This window comes from Meles meles, chromosome 15 (genome assembly GCF_922984935.1).
Source record: "Meles meles chromosome 15, mMelMel3.1 paternal haplotype, whole genome shotgun sequence".
Lineage (NCBI taxonomy): Eukaryota > Metazoa > Chordata > Mammalia > Carnivora > Mustelidae > Meles > Meles meles.
The window spans coordinates 19,247,153-19,270,025 of record NC_060080.1 but is presented as its reverse complement, the minus strand read 5'-3'; the positions used below and the strand labels follow the sequence as shown (position 1 = coordinate 19,270,025).

The 22,873-nt window shown below is 37.0% G+C and overlaps 1 protein-coding gene across 1 annotated transcript in view; it reads right to left on the bottom strand.

Moving 5' to 3' along the window:
* The window catches only part of NCOA1 (nuclear receptor coactivator 1), a 184,012-nt gene that overhangs the window by 95,085 nt on the left and 66,054 nt on the right, over positions 1 to 22,873 (bottom strand). The window lies entirely within an intron of this gene.

The following is a 22,873-nucleotide window of genomic DNA, read 5'->3' as shown; positions in this document are numbered from 1 at the left end:
ACATGTTATGCCAGTTAGTGACTGCACTTACAGATCCCTTCTGACCTGTCCCTATCAACCACTAGTCTCTGCAGAATCCCTAATGGCACTCAGAATCCTATTCCTGGCCTATCACTACCTTTTGTGTTTTATTAGTGCCAAACAATACACCTCCTCCATTCTCTTCCACTCCATCTACCCTTATAAAAGGAAAGAAAATTCTTGTTAAATGGGAAAAACTTTTAGCTTTGCCTTAAATTATAAAATCATTAAACCACAGCAATGGCAGCTGTGCTTATAAAGTATCTTATAAAGAATGCTGAGACCATAAGAATCACTCACATGGTTTTAATTAATACATCGGAGTACATCTTTTTCCTCTAGTCCGAAAATTTACTCTGTCTCTAGCCCTTTCTCAATACCAAAGACTGTCATTTCCCTTTTCAGTGTATAAAAGTACCTAAAATTCTAATCATAAATTTATTATTTCATGCAACAAAAGGGCACATTTTGAATTTTTCCCGTATTAGAAGTGCAGTTCATAAAAATCTCCAATGCCTAGGCTTGCAGTCTTATAATTACTTTTTACTTTGCCCTTTTACCCCTTATTCTTAATTGGTATCTATGTCCTGTCAATTCTTCCTTAATAAGAGATCTTAGAATCTCCTCTCCTTCTTTATTCTCAGACATAGTTATGATTCCAGTTGGAACCAAATGCCTCATTCTGGATTGATGCAAGATCCATGTATCTGGTTTCTCAATTCCAGTCACTCTCACTTCTAATCTGTCCTATAAACAGCACCTAAACCATTCCTGCTCAAATGTCATTTTCAAGGTATCAGTTCCCTGATGAGGAATCAACTGGATCCCCCCACTGGAGAATGGTGATTAAAAGATGGGCTTTGGGGTCAGAAAGGCCTTAAGTTTATTTAAGTCCTAGATTAACCACTACCTGCTTATTCTTGGGCAAAGTGTGTAATCTCCTTAAACCTAATACCTCATCTGTAACACAGGGATAATAATTACCTTCACCTACCTTCAGATCTGTCATGAGGACTGAATAGTGTGTGTAAAGAGCACACTGTAGTTCCTGGAGAAGCTGGCTACTGGAAACAGCTCCAGGGGCAGTGTTCACTCAGGCGACAACTCATTCCAAACCTCCTCATCAATAAATACAATGGACACTTCTCATTCCTTCATTTCTTACTGCTCAATATCTGCTAACTTATATTATTATTATTTTATTGGATTACTTGGAGCAGCATTTAAAATAGTTATGTTCTAGGGGTGCCCGGGTGGCTCAGTGGGTTAAAGCTTCTGCCTTCAGCCCAGGTCATGATCCCAGGGTCCTGGGATCAAGCCCTGCATCGGGCTCTCTACTCGGTGGGGAGCCTGCTTCCCTCACTCTCTCTCTGCCTGCCTCCCTGCCTACTTGTGATCTCTGTCTGTCAAATAAATAAATAAAATCTTTGAAAAAAAATAGTTACATTCTGAAACATTGTCATCCACTGGCTTCTGTGATCCCACACCTTAACAAACACTTAACAAATGAATCTGTATGTCTATCATGCATCAGGCACTGTGCTAAAAACTGAAGAAATAATGGACAGCAAAAGAGAGGTTCCTGTCCTCATGGAGTACAAGACATAAACTTGATGAGACACAAAAATAACGTATAATTTTATCGATTTTTTCTTTTATTTTATTAACATATAATGTATTATTTGTTTCAGGGGTACAGCTCTGTGAATCATCAGTCTTACACACTTCACAGCAATCACCATAGCACATACCCTCTCCAATGTCCATCTCCCAGCCTCCCCTTCCCTCCCAACCCCCTCCCCTCCAGCAACCCTCAGTTTATTTCCGGAGATTAAGAGTCTCTTATGGTTTGGTCCCATCTTGTTTCATTTTTTTCTTCCCTTCCCCACATGACCCCCAGCCCTGCCTCTCAAATTCCTCGTGTCAGAAAGATCATATGATCTTTGACTGACTTACTTCGCTTACATAATACCCTTTAGTTCCTTCCACATCATTGCAAATGGCAAGATTTGGGGTTTTTTTAATGGCTGCATAGTATTCCATTGTATATATTCTTTTTCTTTTTTAGAAGACTTATTCATTTGAGAGGGAGAGAGAGAGAGAGAGAGCAAGCAAGTGCATGCAAGTGTACACAAGCAGGGGGAGGGAGAAGCAGACTCCCCATTGAGCAGGGAGCCCAAGGAGAGGCTGGATCCCACGACCCTGGGATCATGACCTGAGCCAAAGCAGACATTTAACTGAGCCACCCAGGTGCCCCAACATATACTTTTAAATTGTGATAAAAGTTACAAAGGAAAAGAATAGGGTTCATAGACAGAAGCAACAGAGGAGACCTAATTTTAACTGGGGGATCACCTGAGCCTTCTCTGAAGAGGTGATGTTTAAGTCATGACCTGAGGGATTATAATTCATGTCATTTTCTTCTTACTTCATTCTTAGTACTTTTTGCCCAATTATTCAGAGTCAGAATTCCTTATGGTCCTAACGTTCTACATCTCTTTTTCCCTCAGACTATATATATTATCCTGGGGTAATACCACTCACTCAACATGATTTCAAAACACATCTCTGTATTGATTATCCCCGACACTCTATCTCTAGCTCAGACCTCCTGGGTCTCAGACCCTGAATCCAATTCTTCACCAGGAATCTCTATCCAGATGTCACATAGGCACTTCAAATTTAACTTTCCAAAAATGAACTTAACATCACCTCATCAATTTCTTCTCAATATGTTGGAATCATTCTAGCTTCTTCTCCGCATGTAAGCAGACACCAAAATTTGTCAGTTTTTATTTCCCAATTGTTTCCAAAATCCATCCCTTTCTCATATTCTCCTCTCACTGTCTCCTGCTGGACTATTAAAATAACTTTCCAGATGGTGTCCCTGAGCCACCAGTGTAGGCTATCAAAAATGTAATCATCTCAATCTTTGCTTAAAACCCTTCACTAAATCCTCACTGCAAACAGGACATTTAACCTCCTTGACATAATACACAAAGTTTCCATCAGCTCTCACCTGTTGTGTGTCTATTACAGAAATTGGTGAATAAGTGACTAAACTTCTGTTCAATCAAGTATTTATAGATTATGGGAGCCCTGGGTGGCTCAGTGGGTTAAGCCTCTGCTTTCAGCTCAGATCATGATCTCAGGGTCCTGGGATCAAGCCTCACATTGGGCTCTCTGCTCAGCAGGGAGCCTGCTCCCCTCCCCCCACCCCAACGCCTGCCTCTCCGCGCTTGTAATCTCTGTCAAATACATAAATAAAATCTTTTTAAAACGTATTTATAGATAATATTTTTTAAAAGATTTTATCTGCTTATTTCAGACAGAGAGCATGAGCAGGGGGAGAGGCTGAGGGAGCAGACTCCCCGCTGAGCAGAGAGCTTGACATGGGGGGTGGGGGTGTCGAAAGATAAAAATAAAATCTGTAAACATTAGTCAGAAAACTTTAAATTGATCTCAATGTGGGTAACCCTAACTTAACTTAGCAATAAATATTTATCAATCTCCTAGTATATGCCAGCCTCTGTTTTAGGTACTGGGGAGACAGCTGTGAATAAAATTTCTAAAAATCACTATCCTTGGGATGCCTGGGTGGCTCAGTCAGTTAAGCGTCTGCCTTCGGCTCAGGTCATGATCCCAGGGTCCTGGGTTTGAGTGCCACATCGGGCTCCTTGTTCAGCGGGAGCCTGCTTCTCCCTCTGCCTGCTGCTCTCCCTGCTTGTGTGCACTCTCTCTCTCTGACAAAATCTTAAAAAAAAAACACCGTCCTCATGGAGTTTCATTCTATTGTGAGGGAGAGAGGCAATAGATAAAATTAAAAAGTAAATTATAGAGTATATTAGAAGGTGATAAGTGTTGAAGAGAAAGACCGATGAAAATAGAGACTGTGTGGAAGGGAAGGGACAGCAATTTTAAGTAGAATTTTAAATAGAATTTTAAGTAGTTATAAAAGGCCTCACTGAGAAGGTGAGAATATGAGCAAAGACTTGAAGGAGGTGAGGCAGAGGGAAGGACTTTAAGGCCTCAAGGCCAGAGCATAACTATGCTTTTTGAGAAACATGAAAGAGATGAGTGTAGCCAAAACCGGGGAGTGAAGAAGGTGATAAGCTCTGAAAGAGCACAGGAGGCTACACCGTGTAAGGCCAGAAAAACCATTTTAAAGACTTTAGCTTTACTCTGACTGAATGAGGCAATCAGTGGAAGGTAAAGAACAGAGAATGACAAGATCTAATTTTCATTCTAAGACTTCTGCTATGAAAGGTAAGTACAATCTTTTTCATCTCAGTAATTCAGTATTTAAGTTTCCAATTGCTAAATGGCCTCTTTCATTGGAATAGCTCACTGTCACCTCAAACTCAACATGTATAAAATATGCTGGACTTTTAAGTTCCAGGCTTTCATTAATGATAAATAAATGAGATGAGCTGCATTGTCAATTGATGTCATCCTAAAAAAATACTTGTTAAATCTCCTGTGGTGGGGGAGAGAAAGGACCTTTAAAAAGGAAAATAATTACAGTTTAAGGTGGACAACCTCAATGCAAAGGCAAATATGCCAGTTGTAACAACTACCACCACAACAAAAAAGATGTCGAAAGATCTGGCATGTTTTTAGCATCTATTCTGAAACCCAAACCCAAAATAACAATAATCATCTAAGTAATGTATTACTATAATTAATACAATTGCTGCCTTCTTTTCCTATGGAAATTCATAGAAGCATGAATGAGGTTAACCAAATATCACAGAAGAAGCCACTTCATTTTATATTCACATAGAAATAAAGCGTAATATTTTTAAATGTATTAATACAAAAAATGAAATTATGCAACAAATTTTATAATAATGAAGGAGCATTAACTCTAAACTTTTCAAAAGAAGTAGAAATAAAAGAGAGTGGAAAATGAAGAGGGGAAGAAAAAGAGAAGACTTTAGAGTTTGCTAAACTGAGAGAAAGGAAACAGCTAACTCCCTACTTCCTGCTCAGGGACTACTTCTTACTTTCTTATCTGCCCATCTTTTTTGCCTCCAAAGACATTAGGTTATACCCATCTCAGAATTTACCCATCTGGAATTCTACTAGCTCTCAAAATTCAAAGGGCATACACTTCTTGTTACACTATGCTATAAATTATAATTCTCCTGCTTGTCTCCCCTTCTAGATTATGAACTCAAAGACAGTTACTAGATCTTTTTATTATATACCCAGTATCCAACATAATGTCTAAAAGATGTAAAAGCTAAAATAGGCGATGAATTAAAAGTGATAAAGCTCCTTAAGTAATATGACATTTGAAAGTTTAAAGGATATTTAAGATATTTTCCAGTTAAATATTTCCTGGAATCTTTCATAAAGCTTTGGAACTCTTTCCTATAATTGAGAAACTAAGCTTGCTTGAAATTCTTGTTACCCTGTTTTCAATGGGGGGGGGGGAACCCAAAAACCTGTCTTCTTGATCTAGAAATTGGAGAGTATCTCTTCTAATTTTGAAAAGGTAAAAATCTACTATTTGGGGGGAACCCCCACAATATTCCATAGTACTATAGAGACATGAAGTCATGTTACAGTCATACAACTGTAAACATAAGTAATACAGTCTCACAGACTGGATAATTCTGAGCTAGACTTAAAACAAGACTCCCCAGACTGTGCACCCCTCAGACTACTGGCTGGAGATTGATATCTGCTACTTTTATCTGAGACTCTGGGGCTAAGGAGACATTAGACAATAATTCAACAGCAGCCAGACAGGCTGGCCTACCAAAAGAAGAGCCAACAATAAGAAGCTATGAGAGAGTCACCAGCAATGTGCTGATGATATGATTCTGGTATTAACTGCTTTCTATTTACAAAACACAATATACAGATAGTGGAATGCAAAACCTCTGATGAGTAAGAACTATTACAGCTGTTCTATTTGTGGAATGGCTTTACGTTTGGCAGTAAGGGTACTTAAATAAGGTTCATTAAGAAAAGAAATGTGGGTTTCAGGAAACCAATTTGCATATCACCTTTTAAAAAGAGGTAAGGTTTTGGGGCGCCTGGGTGACTCAGTGGTTTAAGCTGCTGCCTTCGGCTCAGGTCATGATCTCAGGGTCCTGGGATCGACCTCACATCGGGCTCTCTGCTCAGCAGGGAGCCTGCTTCCCTCCCACTCTCTCTGTCTGCCTCTCTGCCTACTTATGATCTCTCTCTGTTAAATAATAAATAAAATCTTTTTAAAAAAAAAAAAAGAGGTAAGGTTTCTAAGTAAAAGTTCCCTGTTGATTTGAAGAGTTGCTAAGTTGTACCCAAATAACCTAATGCAATCTGCAGAGAACCATTTTAGGAATTAGAAACCACATCTATCTCAAATAGACCAGACAAAACCAAACAGGTGGGGCTGAAGAAATAGGTCAGTGTTTTATATTTCAGTTGAATTATAAATTTCTAGAACATAAGACATTTGTCGCTCATCCCCCAGACTTAGCTGAGAACCATACAATTTGAAAAGTAACAATATGTTAGTAAACAACTATTACACTTTAAAATGCTTAGCAGGCAATTAGCACAAAACAGCATAGACATGATGAGGGGGCATTCTGTGAGCTAAACCTCTCCAAGCTGACAGCTGTAAGAAAAGAATCACATAGGAAAATCATGATAAACAAAGCTCCTACACTGAGCAGCTGCCATACAGAAATATTTCTCAGACTAGCATTCTCAGACACCTAAGGTTCTCTAAAAGAAGTTTTCAATTTTCTTGTCTTTTCAACCCCTTGGCAATTGAAATCTTTCTCATGTGATAAAGTGTGGGGACTTTGGGGATTTTCACTACACTTTTCATGGTTGAGTAATTTTCCATTTTTCAAATATCCATACTTTGTTTATTCATCAGTTGATGGACATTAGGTTTTTCCATTTCAGGGGCTATTTATCAATAATGATTCTGTGAACACTTATATGCATAAATGTCTTCAATTCTCTTAGTATTCTTGGAGTGGAACGACTGCATCATACTGTAACTCTCTTTAGCTTTTTGAGAACTGCCAAACTGTCTTCCACGGTGGCTATACCACCTTAATTTTTTACCAGCAATGAACAATTGTTCCAATTTCTCCATATCCTCACCAAATTTGTTATTTTCTGTTTTGTAATTTTATCTTAACTCTGGCCATGCTAGGAGGTGTGAAATGGTATCTCATTACAGTTTTGATTTGCATTTATTTCCCTAATGTGCTTTTTCATGTGCTTATTGGCCATTTTTATATCTTCTTTGGAGAATGTCACTTTGCCCATTTTTAAATTGGGTTATTTATCTTTTTATTTTTGAGTCATGAGAGTTCATTATGATTCTGGCGCCTTAGACCACTCGGCCATCCTGATACCCTATGAGAGTTCTTTATATTAGGGTACCACACCTGTACCAGATACATGATTTGCAAACATTTTGTTTTATGAACAAAGTCTTTAATTTGGATGAAATCCAATTTGTCTACTTTTTCTTACTGGAATAAGTGCCATTCCTAGACTTCCTTAAAGACAGTTTCTATTAATTGCTATTTTTCCTGCGTATATGCCTTACTTTCTTGTTTCTCTGAGTGCTTCCTAATTTTTTGTTAAAAAAAAAAACAGATTTTTGAAGCTAATGCCTAAACAAAGATTTCGTTAAATGCCTGGAAACAAAAAGTCTCTCTGAATCCACAAAGCCAGAGACCAGAACTCAGATGGTGGCTATCTCCTGGCCCAGAGAAGAACTCCTGCCATAAGTCTCTGCCATAAATGGCCTGCCAGTATCTGAACTCTTTTTTTTTTTTTTTTTTAACATGTAATGTACTATTTGCCCCAGGGGTACAGGTATGTGAATCATCAGGCTTACACATTTCATAGCACTTACCATAGCATATACCTTCCCCAATGTCCACAACCCAGCAACCCTCAGTTTGTTTCGTGAGATTAACAGTCTCTTATGGTTTGTCTCCCTCCTGATCCCATCTGGTTTCATTTTTTCCCCCTCCCTATTCCCCATGACCTCCAGCCCTGCCTCTCAAATTCCTCGTGTCAGACAGATCATATAATTGTCTTTCTCTGATTAACTTGTCACTTAGTATGATACCCTTTAGTTCCATCTACATCGTTGTAAATGGCAAGCTTTCATGTCTTTTGATGGCTGCATAGTATTCCACACTATCTGAACTCTTATGGCCAGGAATAAAAAACAAAGGGAAAGAAATGGATCAAAGCAATGAATTCTTAAAAATAAAGACATCATTTTTATCTCACTTCTAATTGATTCTATAAAACATCAGATTTTTCTTAAAAGAAATCCTGTGCAAAATCTTATTTATATTTATTATGTTAATAATAAAGACATTATCAAGGACTTGATCACTTAAATTCTAAAAATATGTAATGTTTGAAAAACTGCATTTAATACATTTTATATTTACCACTAAAAGTTCATCCTACAGATTAAGAGAATGCTTTCTTTTATTTTTTTCTAAATGCAAAGAGTAAGTTTGGAAAAGCTATAAAAGTTTATTTTTTGTTTTCTATTAACAAAAATATAGGAAAAAGAGAAAAATCAAATTAGTTTTAAAACCCAATATTTTAAATTCCTCTCAATGACTTTATTTAAAATTTAATTTTTTAAGATTAAAAAAATAAACATATATGCATTCCCCTTGCTAAAATACTCCTGTTGTATGAATTTGTGCCTAAGGAAAGACAGTCAGGATATGAAATACGTATTTGTGGCAGCTATCTTATTAAGACAACTGGGCAGAAACAACCCTCAACATTTTCTTGCAAATCCACGGTACTAGATGATTCCCGATTATTGTACAACACTGGGTAATTGTAGACACACTGTACATGTCTTCCAAAAAATTAGTTCTATATCATTCTAACTTGTGGAAAATATGTTGGTATTTCTTAAAATAAATATAAAAAAGAGATTAAAATCAGTCTTCCTGACCATAGCTCTCTTTAACTGTATAAACAACAAAATAAGTGTTATTTACTTGCACGTGCACAGCAGAAAAGTTTATAATAGTTTAGCAAAGAAGTAACAGCCTTAAAAAAAGAAAATGGTGATCAGAGAGACAAAACTAAGTGATAAAAATTTCATTGTCTCTCTCTTCCCATCAATTCCACCCTCTTTCAGATCTGAATACTAATGAGCACAAAATCAGCTAGAAGCTGTCGCCAGAAGAGAATATCAGCATTAGACACAGATAATTCACAGATGATTATCCAAAACCAAAATCACATTTACTACATAAAATTATTCCAATATCTAGGGGGACCTTGGTGGCTCAGTCAGTTAAGCATCCGACTCTTGGTTTTGGCTCAGGTCAAGATCTCAGGGTCTTGAGATCAAGCCCTGCATCACGCCTTGTGTTCAGTGGGGAGTCTGCTTCTCTCCCTCTCCCTTTACCCCTTCCCCTGCTAGCATGCATGTTCACCTTGCTCTCTCTCTCTAAAATAAATAAGTAAATCTTTAAAAAATATTCCAGTATCTAAAATAAATGGTTAAGCCCCCGATCAGAAGTTGTTCAATCTTCCTCAAATATTTCGGAAACTAATTTCAGTTTGGTTAAATGTACATATATAAGCCAATAAAAGAAAAATAAATATACTAAAATTTGATCCTTACAGTTATAAGGTAGCAGAAGTACCAAAGTAATAGAGCTGCATATCAATTACTAGCCAAAACAATGGAATCATATTCTGAGGGCACTAGAAAATGATCAAATCAGGTAAACCTCCAGTTAATTTCAGGGTCATCCCTCAACTAGAGCAGAAGGGACATGAAGAAAATCACAATATAAGTGTACATATAATTTTCACTTCCCAAATTTATAGAAGAATATGCACTTTTTAAAGCCTAGCTTAAAATTTAAGTCATCTCACTTGATTCACTTATTTTTGGCAAAAACCTTAATACCCATTGGGAAATGAAAAAAAAAAAAAAAATCCCCAAGCATTTCAGGTGACTAGCTGGTTAAATAGCATTAACATTTCCTCAATGATCATACTAACCAAACTAACTATATTCCTTCCAGTGCAATGTCCAATGAAGAAAGAACTCTACACAAGTGAAATTCAAATTTCACTTTCCAGTGTTCTCAACAGAATAACAACTATGAAAATAATGCCTATATTTTAGAAGCAATGGAAAAATAATACAAACTTTCAGAATCAGAGGGACCCTAGCAATTGTCATCTAGTACACTGCTTAACTTTTTAACTATATAGGCCACTTAAGGATATACAAAATGCCTATCTTGCCTGTTTTCACTTGTATAGTATAAAGTCAGTAACAAAGAATTTGAAAGGAACAAAATAATAAAAAGATTCACAAAAAGGAGGCCTATTAATATGCATTTAAAGGCTATGACAATTTAATAATATATAGAGAGTGTTTATGCATTTTATATGTATTAACTCATCTATTCCTCCAACTGCTCTATGAAGTATGTATTATTATTTCTATTTACAGAATCGTGGACTGAGTTCAATAGTTTTATCTTATTAATAAAGAAACTACTGTCTGGACAATGATAATGATGAAAATGATGATGACCAACACTTATGTAGGATTTACTACATGCCAATCAAACCTTACTAATTCATTCACTCATAAAATATGAGACAGGTAATACTATAAGCCATTTTAGAAATTAGGAAACACAGGCACAGAAACATTATTTAATCTGCTCAACGTCGTCAAGTGGCAGAGGTAAAAATCATTCTTAGGTAGTTGATTCCAGATTCTGGCTATGCTTTAACTTATACAATTAAACTAAAGTCACATAACTGATAAGCAGAAACGCTGACGATAGATTCCCAACTTTTGCTTTTGCTTCTATACTAGAATGCTTGCTTCATTTGTTTTCCCAGAAAAGCTGACATTAAATTATGCCACTTCAAGAAACCTGGGTGGTATTTACAAGAATCTCAAACACACGAATAGAGTCTTCTCAACTCTTAGTCCAAACATCACACAGAAAGAAATAAAATTGATCATGTATTTAATCCTGACTTCTCTTGCCATATAATATAAAACAATTATTTCCTGTAAGATGTAATCCACTTTAAAATGTAAATGCGCTATTTCATTAAGATAAAAAATTTTGCCATTACAAACCCTGTTTTTTGTCCAAAAATTAATAAATCTTGCTGGATTTTAAGATTATATGTATATAAACACACATACATAAAATTCTTTTCAATAACACCCAAATCATCTTTAGGAATCCCCCTTTTGGAATTCTGGACTCCTACCATGTTTTAACAGACTTTCTCCTGAAAAAAATCTTTACAGGCTTTGTTCTACCAGACAAGTTCTCAGTTGACAAATCCATGAATCTCCAAAGTCCCATATTATAGTCTCTTTAGAAAGCAACACAGATGAAAAGAGGTATCAAGTTCAAAATGAGTACTACTGTACCAAACAGCTGACCTGTACTCTTCCAAAATGTCAGTTTTATGGAAGACAAAGAAAAGCTGACAGAGAATTCCAGGTTAAGAAACCAAATAGCTGTAACAACTCACAGTGTGTGATTCTGGATCAGATGACTGATAAAATTCTAATATGAATATAAATATAAATGACATAACAACAATAATGAAAATGTTGTTTCCTGAATTTCATTATTATATTGCAGTTAAGTAGGAGCAACACACTGAATACTTAGGAATGGAAGATCATAAATGTCTACAACTTGTTCTCAAATGATTCATTGTCATCATAGTGGTGGTGGGAGAGGAGAAGCAAAAATAATAGTGAATACACAGAGAGATAAAGTAAATGTAACAAAATGTTTACAGCTGGTAAAAGTGGGCAATGGACATACAGGGCATACCCAGCTTGCAACTATGTAACAGGTGTAAAATTGTTTTTGATAAACATTAAGAGGAAACAGAAAAGACCAAAGTTTTCATTGTGATATGAAGAAAAAATTTTCTCAGTCACTCAATGAACAATGAATTACAGGAAAAGACACCCACACTAGAGATCAATCATTAGATCATTCTGTTTTCTTTCTCTTTCTCTTTCATAAAGTCACGGTACTAACATTCTCCTCCTGAAAACTCTTAAAGAGAGGGCTCTCCTATGTGATTAAAATTTCTCTGTATAATACACCCTACTCTGCAAAATGGCTTTTTAATATTCAAAACGCTGTATTAACTCACCTCTCTTTCTTTATTGAGAATCAAGTCTGATTTCAAGTAACAAAATATAAGTTAATAAATATCACCAGTTTATAAAGGCCAGAAATCAGGAGTGTGTTCTAGAAACCAATGGGATTTTAATGTGAGAAGTAGCAGGATAAAATGAATAGCTCCTCAAATCATTTTGTACCTCCAGTCCCTGCTTTAAAGCTCTCTGCCTACAAATAGTCTTGTTTTCATCTCCCAAATTCACTGTTTATTCCAAACATGGGTGTTGCTTGTCAGCCAACTAAATTTAACTGCCTTTAACTTCCATGATTGTTAAACCCCACTCTTCAAGTTGACAGCTACCACTATCATGGTGACAGCCTTGTCCTTTAAAGTGAGTGGGTGGGTGTGCAGCTAGGGCAGGGATGAGGGGGGTTTCTGGGGTGCTGATATTCTACTTCTTAACCTGTTTAACAAATATGTTTGGTACATGATAACTTAAGAGTTCTACATTTAAAATTTGTAACTTTTATCTATATATTGTATAAGCTACTAATTTAAAAAACTTCCTGCTGGAAGTCTTCCACTTACTGATTTATCAGTTTCTGATTTATCTTCAGCTTTTTACCTACTGTCCTGGCTTGGTGCATGTTCATCATGTTCATGGATTCACAAATACTATTCCCTCAGCTCACAAACTCTTGGAAAACAACTACGTAAAAATGCCCAAATATTAAAAAAAAAGAGGGCACCAACTATAGATTTATTGACTGCATACATGTTAGAAATCTATAGACCAAATCTAGGGATAGTTCAGGATAGTTTTTCTGCTTGCCATTTTTAATTCAATAATGAGGGCCTCGTAAAATATTGATATGAACCCTATATTCATTTCAGCATGCATTAAAGTGGTTCATAAAATGTAATCTAGAACTTCTCTAACATTTTCCTTTAGGAATGTCAGCACATGTTTTATAATTACCTTGAAACTCTCAAATCAAACATTATTTCCATTAACAAAAAGAGTCAGCAGGTAATCATTTTCCCTCCATACTTTTTGTAGAGACAAAATTCTTTAAAAACAGAGCTACAATTCCCACCTGGGAGACTTCTTTGTTCATAATGAGTCCTCAAAACAGATATGGTCAAATCTAGTACTCCGGAGGGTAGCTTCCAGGGGATGGGGTAGCGAGGTTTCCAGAGATGGTTCTAATTTCTTCACTCTCACCTCATTTAAGGCCAATTACGCAAACAACTAAAAGGAGAAAAAAAATAAAAGCAGAAGGGATATTAGATTGCCACTTTATTCTCTAAGAAATGACAAAGGTAAGAAATGCTGCATAAAGAAAAAAAATACAACTTTTAAGGCCATATGGAAAAACACTGCCAATAGACAATGGACTAAGATATGATTTTACAGGTGAAGTCCTGAAGTGATTAGATCCATATTCCGATTTAAGACTGCTACTTAGGTAGTACATAATTACATTCTGCCCTTAATCTTCTGAAAGAGCCATTTAGGTGTCTTTTAAAAATTTTTTATGGCAGGGGTGCCTGAGTGGCTCAGTGAGTTAGGGCCTCTGCCTTCGGCTCAGGTCATGATCCCAGGGTCCTGGGATGGAGCCCTGCATCAGGCTCTCTGCTCAGTAGGGAGCCTGCTTCCCCCTCTCTCTCTGCCTGCTTCTCTGCCTCCTTGTGATCTGTCTGTCCAATAAATAAATAAAATCTTTTAAAAAAAAAATAAAGGGATTGACAATTTCCATGGGTTCACCAAGATTCAATTCTCCCCCCAAATTCATATATTCAAAAATAAAATCAGTGGCTTACTTTATGTATATCTAGTACATTATACTATCAATAAATACAAATCTATTTTTCTTCTGTTTTACATTTGTAATGGTTTTTTTTTAAATGCTTGTTTTGGGCTTTTTCTTTTTATATAAAAACATGTTTTCTCCAACTCAGGATTTCCCCCAGTGCTGAATTCCAAGTTAAAGTAAAATGTTTACTACTAGAAAACTGGGTGATCTCATTATCTAGATCCAAAAGTGCTTACCCCTTCTAGTCTCTCTATAAACTAAGTGCTTCTTATATTATCAAGATTTTTCTCCTCTTGATTTAAACCCATAATTCAAAAACTCAAAGAAATGAACTAGTTTTTCATATTGACTTACAGCTAAAACTATTAAAGGACTTAGATTAGCCCACTTTACAGTCTATTTGAAGTTTTCTCACTTTACATGTCCAGTGTATTTGCATTTATAATAAATAATTTCTTGAAAAATTCATTTCAATCCTCCTGATACTATTTTGTGTGTTCTTTCATTTGTGAAGCACTTCATCTTTGAATTTTTCCTAAGTAAATCTGTATAGGAATTGGTAAACAGCAACTGACTAGTGGCAAAGATGGCACTGTTCATCTAGTCATCCATAAACCTAGGTTCTGTCATTATTTGGCTTCCAAGGAAGAGCAACCCCCCATAATCACTTGCGTACTTCATCCTGCAGGTAGAATCTTTGCCACATAATGCCACTCTCTTCTATAAAACCCAGAGTTTTTATGGGTACTTCTTCAAAACCAGGCAGTAACTGAAGCCAGATGGATTCTGCTAATGATTTAGGGTCCTGATGGATTCATGGTCAACCATAGGAGAGGCAAGGTGAAAGCAATGCTAAGGGGGAGGCTGAGCACAGTCATTTAGAAACTGCAAGATGGAAAAGCACCACTAAATCCATCTTCCAAAAAGGTATGTACACAATGAGAAGTAAGAAATATGGAACCAGGAGACAGGTGACACAGAGAACCTAGGAAGACAAGAGGAATATGAAGAAATACTGAGAAAGAGGACAGTTCTGATAATCTGATGTTTAATTAGTACTGGGAAATCAGTCAGCTCTCTTAAAATGTATCTCTCCTTGGGGGACAGGGGGGCCTCAATCGGTTAAGGGGCTACCTTTAGCTCAGGCCCCATGATTCATGATCTCAGGGTCCTGGGATCCAGCCCCAAGTGGGGCTGCAGGGAGTCAGTTTCTCTCTCACCCTCTGCCCCTCCCCACCACATGTTCTCTCTCTCAAAGAAATAATTTTTTTAAATTAAAAAATAAAATGTGGTTTTAATCCAGTGATTTTTTTTCATTTAATTGAATTTTAATTCCAGTATAGTTAACATATTCTTATATTAGTTTCAGGTGTACAATATAGTGACTCAAATATTCTATATGCCAGTGATTGCTATGTAATTATCTGTGCTATCAACAGCTCAGCATTTTAAGTCTTTCCTCACCACTCCTCCCCTGATCCCAAGGAATCCAGAGTAGGAGATCTGAAATGGATAGTACAAATTCCTACTAGACTCCCATGATTACTGAGCATGCCCGAAGGCTTTGAATCTTTGGTTCCATTTCTCCCCTCCTGCATAAGGCCTTTCTGTCTTCATTATCTGCTTCCAACGCTGGATTCTGGAACAAGTTCTGGTTAAAGCAGCACCTCAATTTCTTTAATTATTAATTTAATGTCTTAAATTCAACCTGATTTAAAGACCAAATGAAGAAGGCAGCGGAAAGAAAAGAACCTATCGCGCACCTATCACACAGAAAGAGTAAAAAGGAAATCTATTAAACTGTCTTCCTTTGTTATTTTGGAGTTAGGAAGAGGTACAGGGCCAGAAATTAAGAATATGTAGAGAAATAGAACAAATAAGTATCTATGGGTTTACCCTCAGATTAAAACAGTAAACACTTTTTATATTTTTTCTTTCTTAGGAAATGAAGCACTACTGATAAACCAGGAGTCCCCACACTGACACAGAGCCCAATCTGCTCATTCCATTCCCCCTCCCTTTGATAGAAAAAACCATCGTCGTGAATTTAATACATCTCTTTCTGAGTATGTATGGGTATGTGTATCCATAAACAGTATACACTAAAGTTTTGTGTTTTAAAATATATGTGTTTAAACTGTGTATATTACACATAAATTCTGCATTTTGTTGATTTCATGCATTATGTTTTGGGGCTCTATCCTCGCTGAAGTGTGCATGCATGTGGGTTTCCTTCATACGTTTATGTGAATATACCTGGTCTCAGCCATTCCTGTTTTTAAGTGGTCTGTACATTTTTATTTTTACAATAATACCTCAATGAGTGTTCTTGTACGTGGTTTCTTGCTCATATTTTCATATGCACAAGTGCAAGAATTTCTAATGGCAATACCCAGAAGTGTATTTCTGAGTTACAGAAGCTACGTATCTCCCACTCTACTCACCATGTGTCAAACTGCTTGCCACAATGGTTATTTCATACTCCCATTAGCAATGTATAAGAACCATTTCCCCCACATTCCTTCCAACACCTGATATCAGCAGACTTTATTTTTTAACAGTCTAATGGATGAAAATGGAATTTCCCTTCAACTTGAATTTCCTTGACTATATGGAGACTGAGCATCTTAGCTGACTGTGGATATCCTATTATTTGAACTAGTATTGGTCTCTTTTCTTCCCTTATGCTGGGCATCCAAGAGGCACTTTTAGTTCTGGGGAATTTTCTTGATTTATACTAATTTATTTTTCTTTCCCTTCATTTCTTCTTCTCTCTTTTTGGAACTCCTAACACTGGTAAGTTGACCCTCCTAGATTCATGTTTTTATTTTCCTCAATCTTCTGTTTATCATTTCTTTGCCCTTTTACTCTACTTTCTAAACATTTTCCCACAATTCACTGTCCAATACCGCTGTTGAGTGTTTTCTGCTACAAATTCTTAATTTATAAGAGTTCTCTGTTTTCTGAATGTTCTTTTTAAAATATCCTGTTCTTGCTTTATGGATGTAGCATCCCCTCTTGCTGAAGATATTTTATACACACATATGGTATATGTATATATGTATGTGTGTGTGTGTGTGTGTGTGTGTATTTATCTACGTATGGCTGGATGTGTGTGTGTGTGTGTGTGTGTGTGTGTGTGTAAGTATATACATATACATAAAATTGTCTCGGTTGTATAGTCTGTTTTCACCAAGTTGTTTTGATTTTTGATTTATTTATTTTGGTTTCTGTTATTCATAGTAGGTACTTTCCTGAGATGCTTCATCTTTAGAACTTTGGAGATAAAAAGTTTCTTTAGGGGCGCCTGGGTGGCTCAGTGGATTAAGCCGCTGCCTTCGGCTGGGGTCATGGTCTCAGGGTCCCGGGATCGAGCCCCGCATCGGGCGCTCTGCTCCGTGGGGAGCCTGCTTCCTCCTCTCTCTGCCTGCCTCTCTGCCTACTTGTGATCTCTCTCTCTCTCTCTGTCAAATAAATAAATAAAATCTTTAAAAAAAAAAATTTCTTTAAAGCTCTAATTAAGTATGTGAGGCTATTGACTATGACCTTCACTACAGGGCAACCTGGGCAGGCTCTTTGTTAGAGTACAGCTAGTGCTGAGAAGCCTGGTTCCCCTTTTCTACCACTTACTTACTTATTTGTTCAACACCTGTATACATATAAAGTAGTTTTAGAACTGTTAACTTACACCCCTATAAGAAACAAACTGACCAAATTCAGTACAATATTTATGTACGGTTCTTTCCGCCTTTAGTTTTTTATTAGTGGGCTAGTCATATTCTTTGCAGAAGATTCTTCCTGCTTCCTGCCTAGAGGATAAAGACCTCAGTTTGGGAAGCCAGTGATGGAGAAGAGGGCAGGGGCTCTCATCATTCAAAATGCCAATGCTCATTTAATCCCTCTCCACCTTCAACATGACTGTTGTCTAGTAGCCCAGCTGTCCTCTGTTTTCATCCAGAAAATATACTTCAATGGCCCACCTGCCAAGATAGGACAGTTCATTAGAACAGTGGCAAAGAGGGTAGAAGATCCAAGCATCTAGATATTTCTTCTTCTTTTTTAGGGGGAGGACGGGCCAGGGGAGAAGGAGAGAGAATCTCAAGCAGGCTCCATGCCCAGTGCAGAGCCCGACATGGGGCTCGATCTCATGACCCTGACATCATGACCTGACTGATCAAGAGTAGGATGCCCAACTGACTGAGCCACTGAGGTACCCTCATTTAACTGTTTCTTTTTTTTTTTTTTAAGATTTTATTTATTTATTTGAGAGAGAGAGCATGAGAGGGGAGAAAGGCAGAGTGAGAAGCAGACTCTCCAAGGAGCAGGGAGCCCGATGTGGGACTCGATCCCAGGACTCTGGGATCATGACCTGAGCTGAAGGCAGTCGCTTAACCAACTGAGCCACCCAGGCGCCCCCTCATTTAACTGTTTCTTAAACATCTCTTAAACAATCCTCCTTATTTTAGTTCCTTACCCTTTTCACCTTCCACTTTTTAAAAAAGATTTTATTTATCTGACAGAGAGAGAGAGAGAGAGAGACAACGAGAGAGGGAATACAAGCAGAGGGACTGGGAGAGGGAGAAGTAGGCTTCCAGTGGAGCAAAGGGCCCAATGTCGGGCTCCATCCCAGGACCCTGGGATCATGACCTGAGCAGAAGGGAGATGCTTAACGACTGAGCCCCCCAGGCGCCCCGACCTTCCACTTTCAAAGTTACACAATACTACCACTGCCTGAGCCCTTTGGGAATTCACCAGTACAAATTCCATTAGTCCTTAGTTTTCTCCTTGTGAAACTCAGCTTTCCTAGGTTTAACAAGATTGTTACCTCTAGCTGTTCTGCAGCCTTGAAAATTTTGCCCTATATTTCTCCAATTCTCCTGCATCTCTGGATTTATGACTGAACAATCCTTATTAACTTTATTTTTGTTGTTTAACTTAACTGTAGTTTGGGGAGGGAACAATATTAACTGTGCTCAACGTACCACATTTACCTGGAATCAAATACTATGTTATTTAAATTGGTAATATTTTATTTATTTTCAATCTTCCTGTTATTTCATTATCTTTTTAAAGTTTTGCTTCATGTATGTTATTTACACCTTAATTTTTCTGACAATTTTAAAATCCACCATCCTGACATTCTCAAGAACCAATCAGCTATTGAAATTGCTCAATAACATAATGAATGATATGATAGAACGAGAACTAACAACAGGCAGTAAGGTCTACAAAACAGTTAATTAGTAAAGTTGTTGTTTTTTTTAAGATTTTATTTATTTACCTGACAGACAGAGATCACAAGCAGGCAGAGGGGCAGGCAGAGAGAGAGAGGAGGAAGCAGGCTCCCTGCTGAGCAGAGAGCCCGATGAAGGGCTCGATCCCAGGACCTGGGATCATGACCGGAGCTAAAGGCAGAGGCTTTAACCCACTGAGCCACCCAGGCACCCCAATTAGGAAAGTTTTAAAAAGGACCAGTTTTAGATCAAGGGAATGTCTCTTCATACACATAAGCTAATACCATGGATTCTGACTTTGGGAAAGCAGAAAAAAATACACCTTCAATTATCAACTGTCACCTTATGAGATGAGTGTCAAAACAAGCTGTGGTCTACTGTCCTTTTCTCTGTGAGGAAGTAAAAGAAACTTTCAAATCTCTAAGGGCAGTAGATTCTCTTCCCCAGCCTACATACCATATGTGTGAATAAAGTAACCTGTTACTAGTAACACTTAAAACCACAATGTTTATACATTCATTACTTCAATCAAATTAGTGCAGATTCAAGGTTATCATTATTACTTTAACTCTTCTTTACGATGTGCTTTTTGATGGGGAGAGAAAGGGATAATGTTAGTCAAAATCTGGGTGTGATGGGACTGCCTTAGGTTAGCTCTGCTACCGTCCTGTAGTGGGTCATTATAAACAAGCCATTAACACTAGTGACGATCAGAAATTACTTTGGTTTACATGGAGTTGAGATTCCATAGTAACTTCTCTGTTCTTATTAATTCTACACCAAATAAAACTTAAGAAAGAAGGTGACACCTAAAACTTTGTGCAAAATGGGGTTTTTTTCCTTAAGAGAGACTGTGAGGTTTTCACAGAATAAAGAATGATCATACCAATCCTCCTCCTACTTATCATGCAGGAGTCATGCTCTCCAAATCAAAGACAAAAATTATTTAAATAAAATTTGAAATCAACCCAGCAATATTGTTAAAAGATAATTTTAAAATGTATGTAAAGTTTGTTTATTTAACTTCTCTATAGTATCTATTTGTTTTTTTCTTATTAACACTATGAAGAGGAGGCCTAAAAAAAGATTTTAAAGATGAAATTGTTTATTTTTTTAATAGAATGGCAATATTTACTTGTTTTCCTTATTAATCTTTGATTTTTAAAAGGCTGATTTCATTGTTATTATGATTACAAACTGCTTTTATGAAAACCTGGTAATCTCCAGGAAAAAAAAAACACCTCTTCATACAATTTTTGGAGGTCTTGAAAAATCTGGGTAAATTCATGGGTATTGGTAGAAGAAATTATATTATGTTGGAAAGATATGAAACCATGGTAAAAGTATGAGCTCCAAGGGGACTCCAGCTGGGAAATAAATCTTGGTAAGTGGCAAGAATTCTGAGTGGACCAGCATTAAAGAAAACTGTGACCCCAAGGAAATTCTTTGTGTATGTGGATAAGATATATGAAGAAAGATGTTCATGCCAGCATTGTTTATGAAAGTAAAAAATGGTAAGAACCCAAATGCCCATAAATAATAGAACAGATTAGCAAACCCAAGCATACCAATAGAATAAAACCTCACACCAGTGAAATTAATTAACTGAGCTTTAGCTATCCATATCTGCCTATAGGCAACCACATTCATTTTTTTATAACTGAGGCATATTGCATTATGGTTACAAGTATGGATTTCAGAGCTCAACTCCATCATCACTAACTTTCTGACCTTAACCTCTACATGCCTTAGTTTCCTGCTCTACAAAAAAGCAGACTAATACTTGTACCTATTCCAAAGTTGTTAGGAGAGTAAATAAAAATGATGCCTGGCATATGGTAAACACTGCAAAGTGAACCTATTCCAATTCAACAATGGTAACGCAGTTAAAAACTTAAAGAGAACATGGATCATTAAACTGGTCAAAGGACATTACGTCCTTTTAAACAAATCCAAGAGCAGTATCACTGGCATGGGGGGTGGGTTGTTAATAGAAGGGATTAGGCACAGGTATGACGGTGAAAACACATGGAGAAGAGAAGGCTGAAAGCAGTAAACCTGCTGGGTTAGTCTTTACTAATTGGAGAAAGCCCATTTCTGTGGCATCATTCTGCAATATAATTTATCTCTCTGTTTTTGCTATAAGGCAAGAGAAAACACCAGGATGTTGGAGAGAGTCCACATTCAAAGAGCTAAAAATGAAATGTAACACCTAAACTACAAGTGTTTAGTTCTTTCTTAAAGAGCAACTTTACTGAATCGGAAGGCAGCTGTTGAGGACTATCAAAACTAAGCTGTTCTACATCTCCAAAACACTATGGTGGGATGCTCAGACAGGATTTTAATTCCCAATACAGGTTTTATATGTGTTAGAAGATGGCATTGTACTAAGATGGTATTTTACAAAATACAGATTAGATCACTTTAGGTAACAGTTAAAATTGGCATATACTTTATGAGATGAGTGTTTGCATTACACGTTTTTCAATGTACAGGCTCAGTTTACTCCACACATGGTCAGCCAACAGACAATCTTACCTCTCTGTACCTCTCAAGGGTAGCAAAGAATAGATACTCACTAAAGTTAATGGATAAAAATGCTTGTATCTAGATATTTCGGTTTCTTTTTGTAACATTTCGAAATTACAGATTAACTTCTAAAATAGAGAAAGACCTGCATACGTGCTTAGAGGTTTTACTAAGTGATTCCATATCACGTAATGAGGTGTGCTAATCTACAGCTACATTTAACTTTCACTTTCCATAAGGGGACATGCACAATATCTTCAGGTATGGGGGACAGATGATAACAAAACAGGTAATAATTACAAGGTATTTTAAAATCAGATTATAAAATATCTTCTTTTTATTATTTATTTTACTCAGTACACATCATTTCTTGTGTAACAGGCAGAGTGATTCAATCCTCTCATATTTAAGAGCTCAATGTGTGGTAAGCACTATAGCAGGTGCTTGGGTATGGCAGTGAACCAGAGATGAAGTTCCCAGTCTTCAAAGCTCACATTCCAGTGAGAGAAAAGATCAGTAAATAAAACTGAGTAATTTGAGGTAGTTACTAGGGGAGCTACTTTTACAGATTAGACAATGATTAAGGCCAGTTTATATGTGAGGGTAATGTCTGAGCCAAGCCCGCGCATAGTAAAAACTTCATCCCAAAATGATTTCAGAAATGAATGATGTCATAGTATGTGTGAAAAACGCAGCACAAAGAACCTCTGCTCTGCAACATCTGGGTGGCTCAGTCAGTTAGTCATCCAGCCCTTGATTTCAGCTCAGGTCAAAATCTCAGGGTCAGAGGATCAAGCCCTGAGCTGGGCTCTGTGCTTGGCAAGGAGTCTACTTGTTCTTCTCCCTCTGCTCCTCCCCCCATACTCACTCTCTCTCTCCCTCTCTCTCTATATATATACTATGTCACTTCCCTGAATTGTCACCTCTCCTTTACATTTTTCAAAATTATTGAGGACACCAAACCAAATTCAACAATACATTAAAAAAAAATTCACCACAATACATCACATTAACAAGAGAAAGGATAAAAACCACATGATCATCTCAACAGATTCAGAAAAGCATTTGACAAAGTTCAACATCCATTCATGATAAAAACTCTCAACAAAGTAGGTG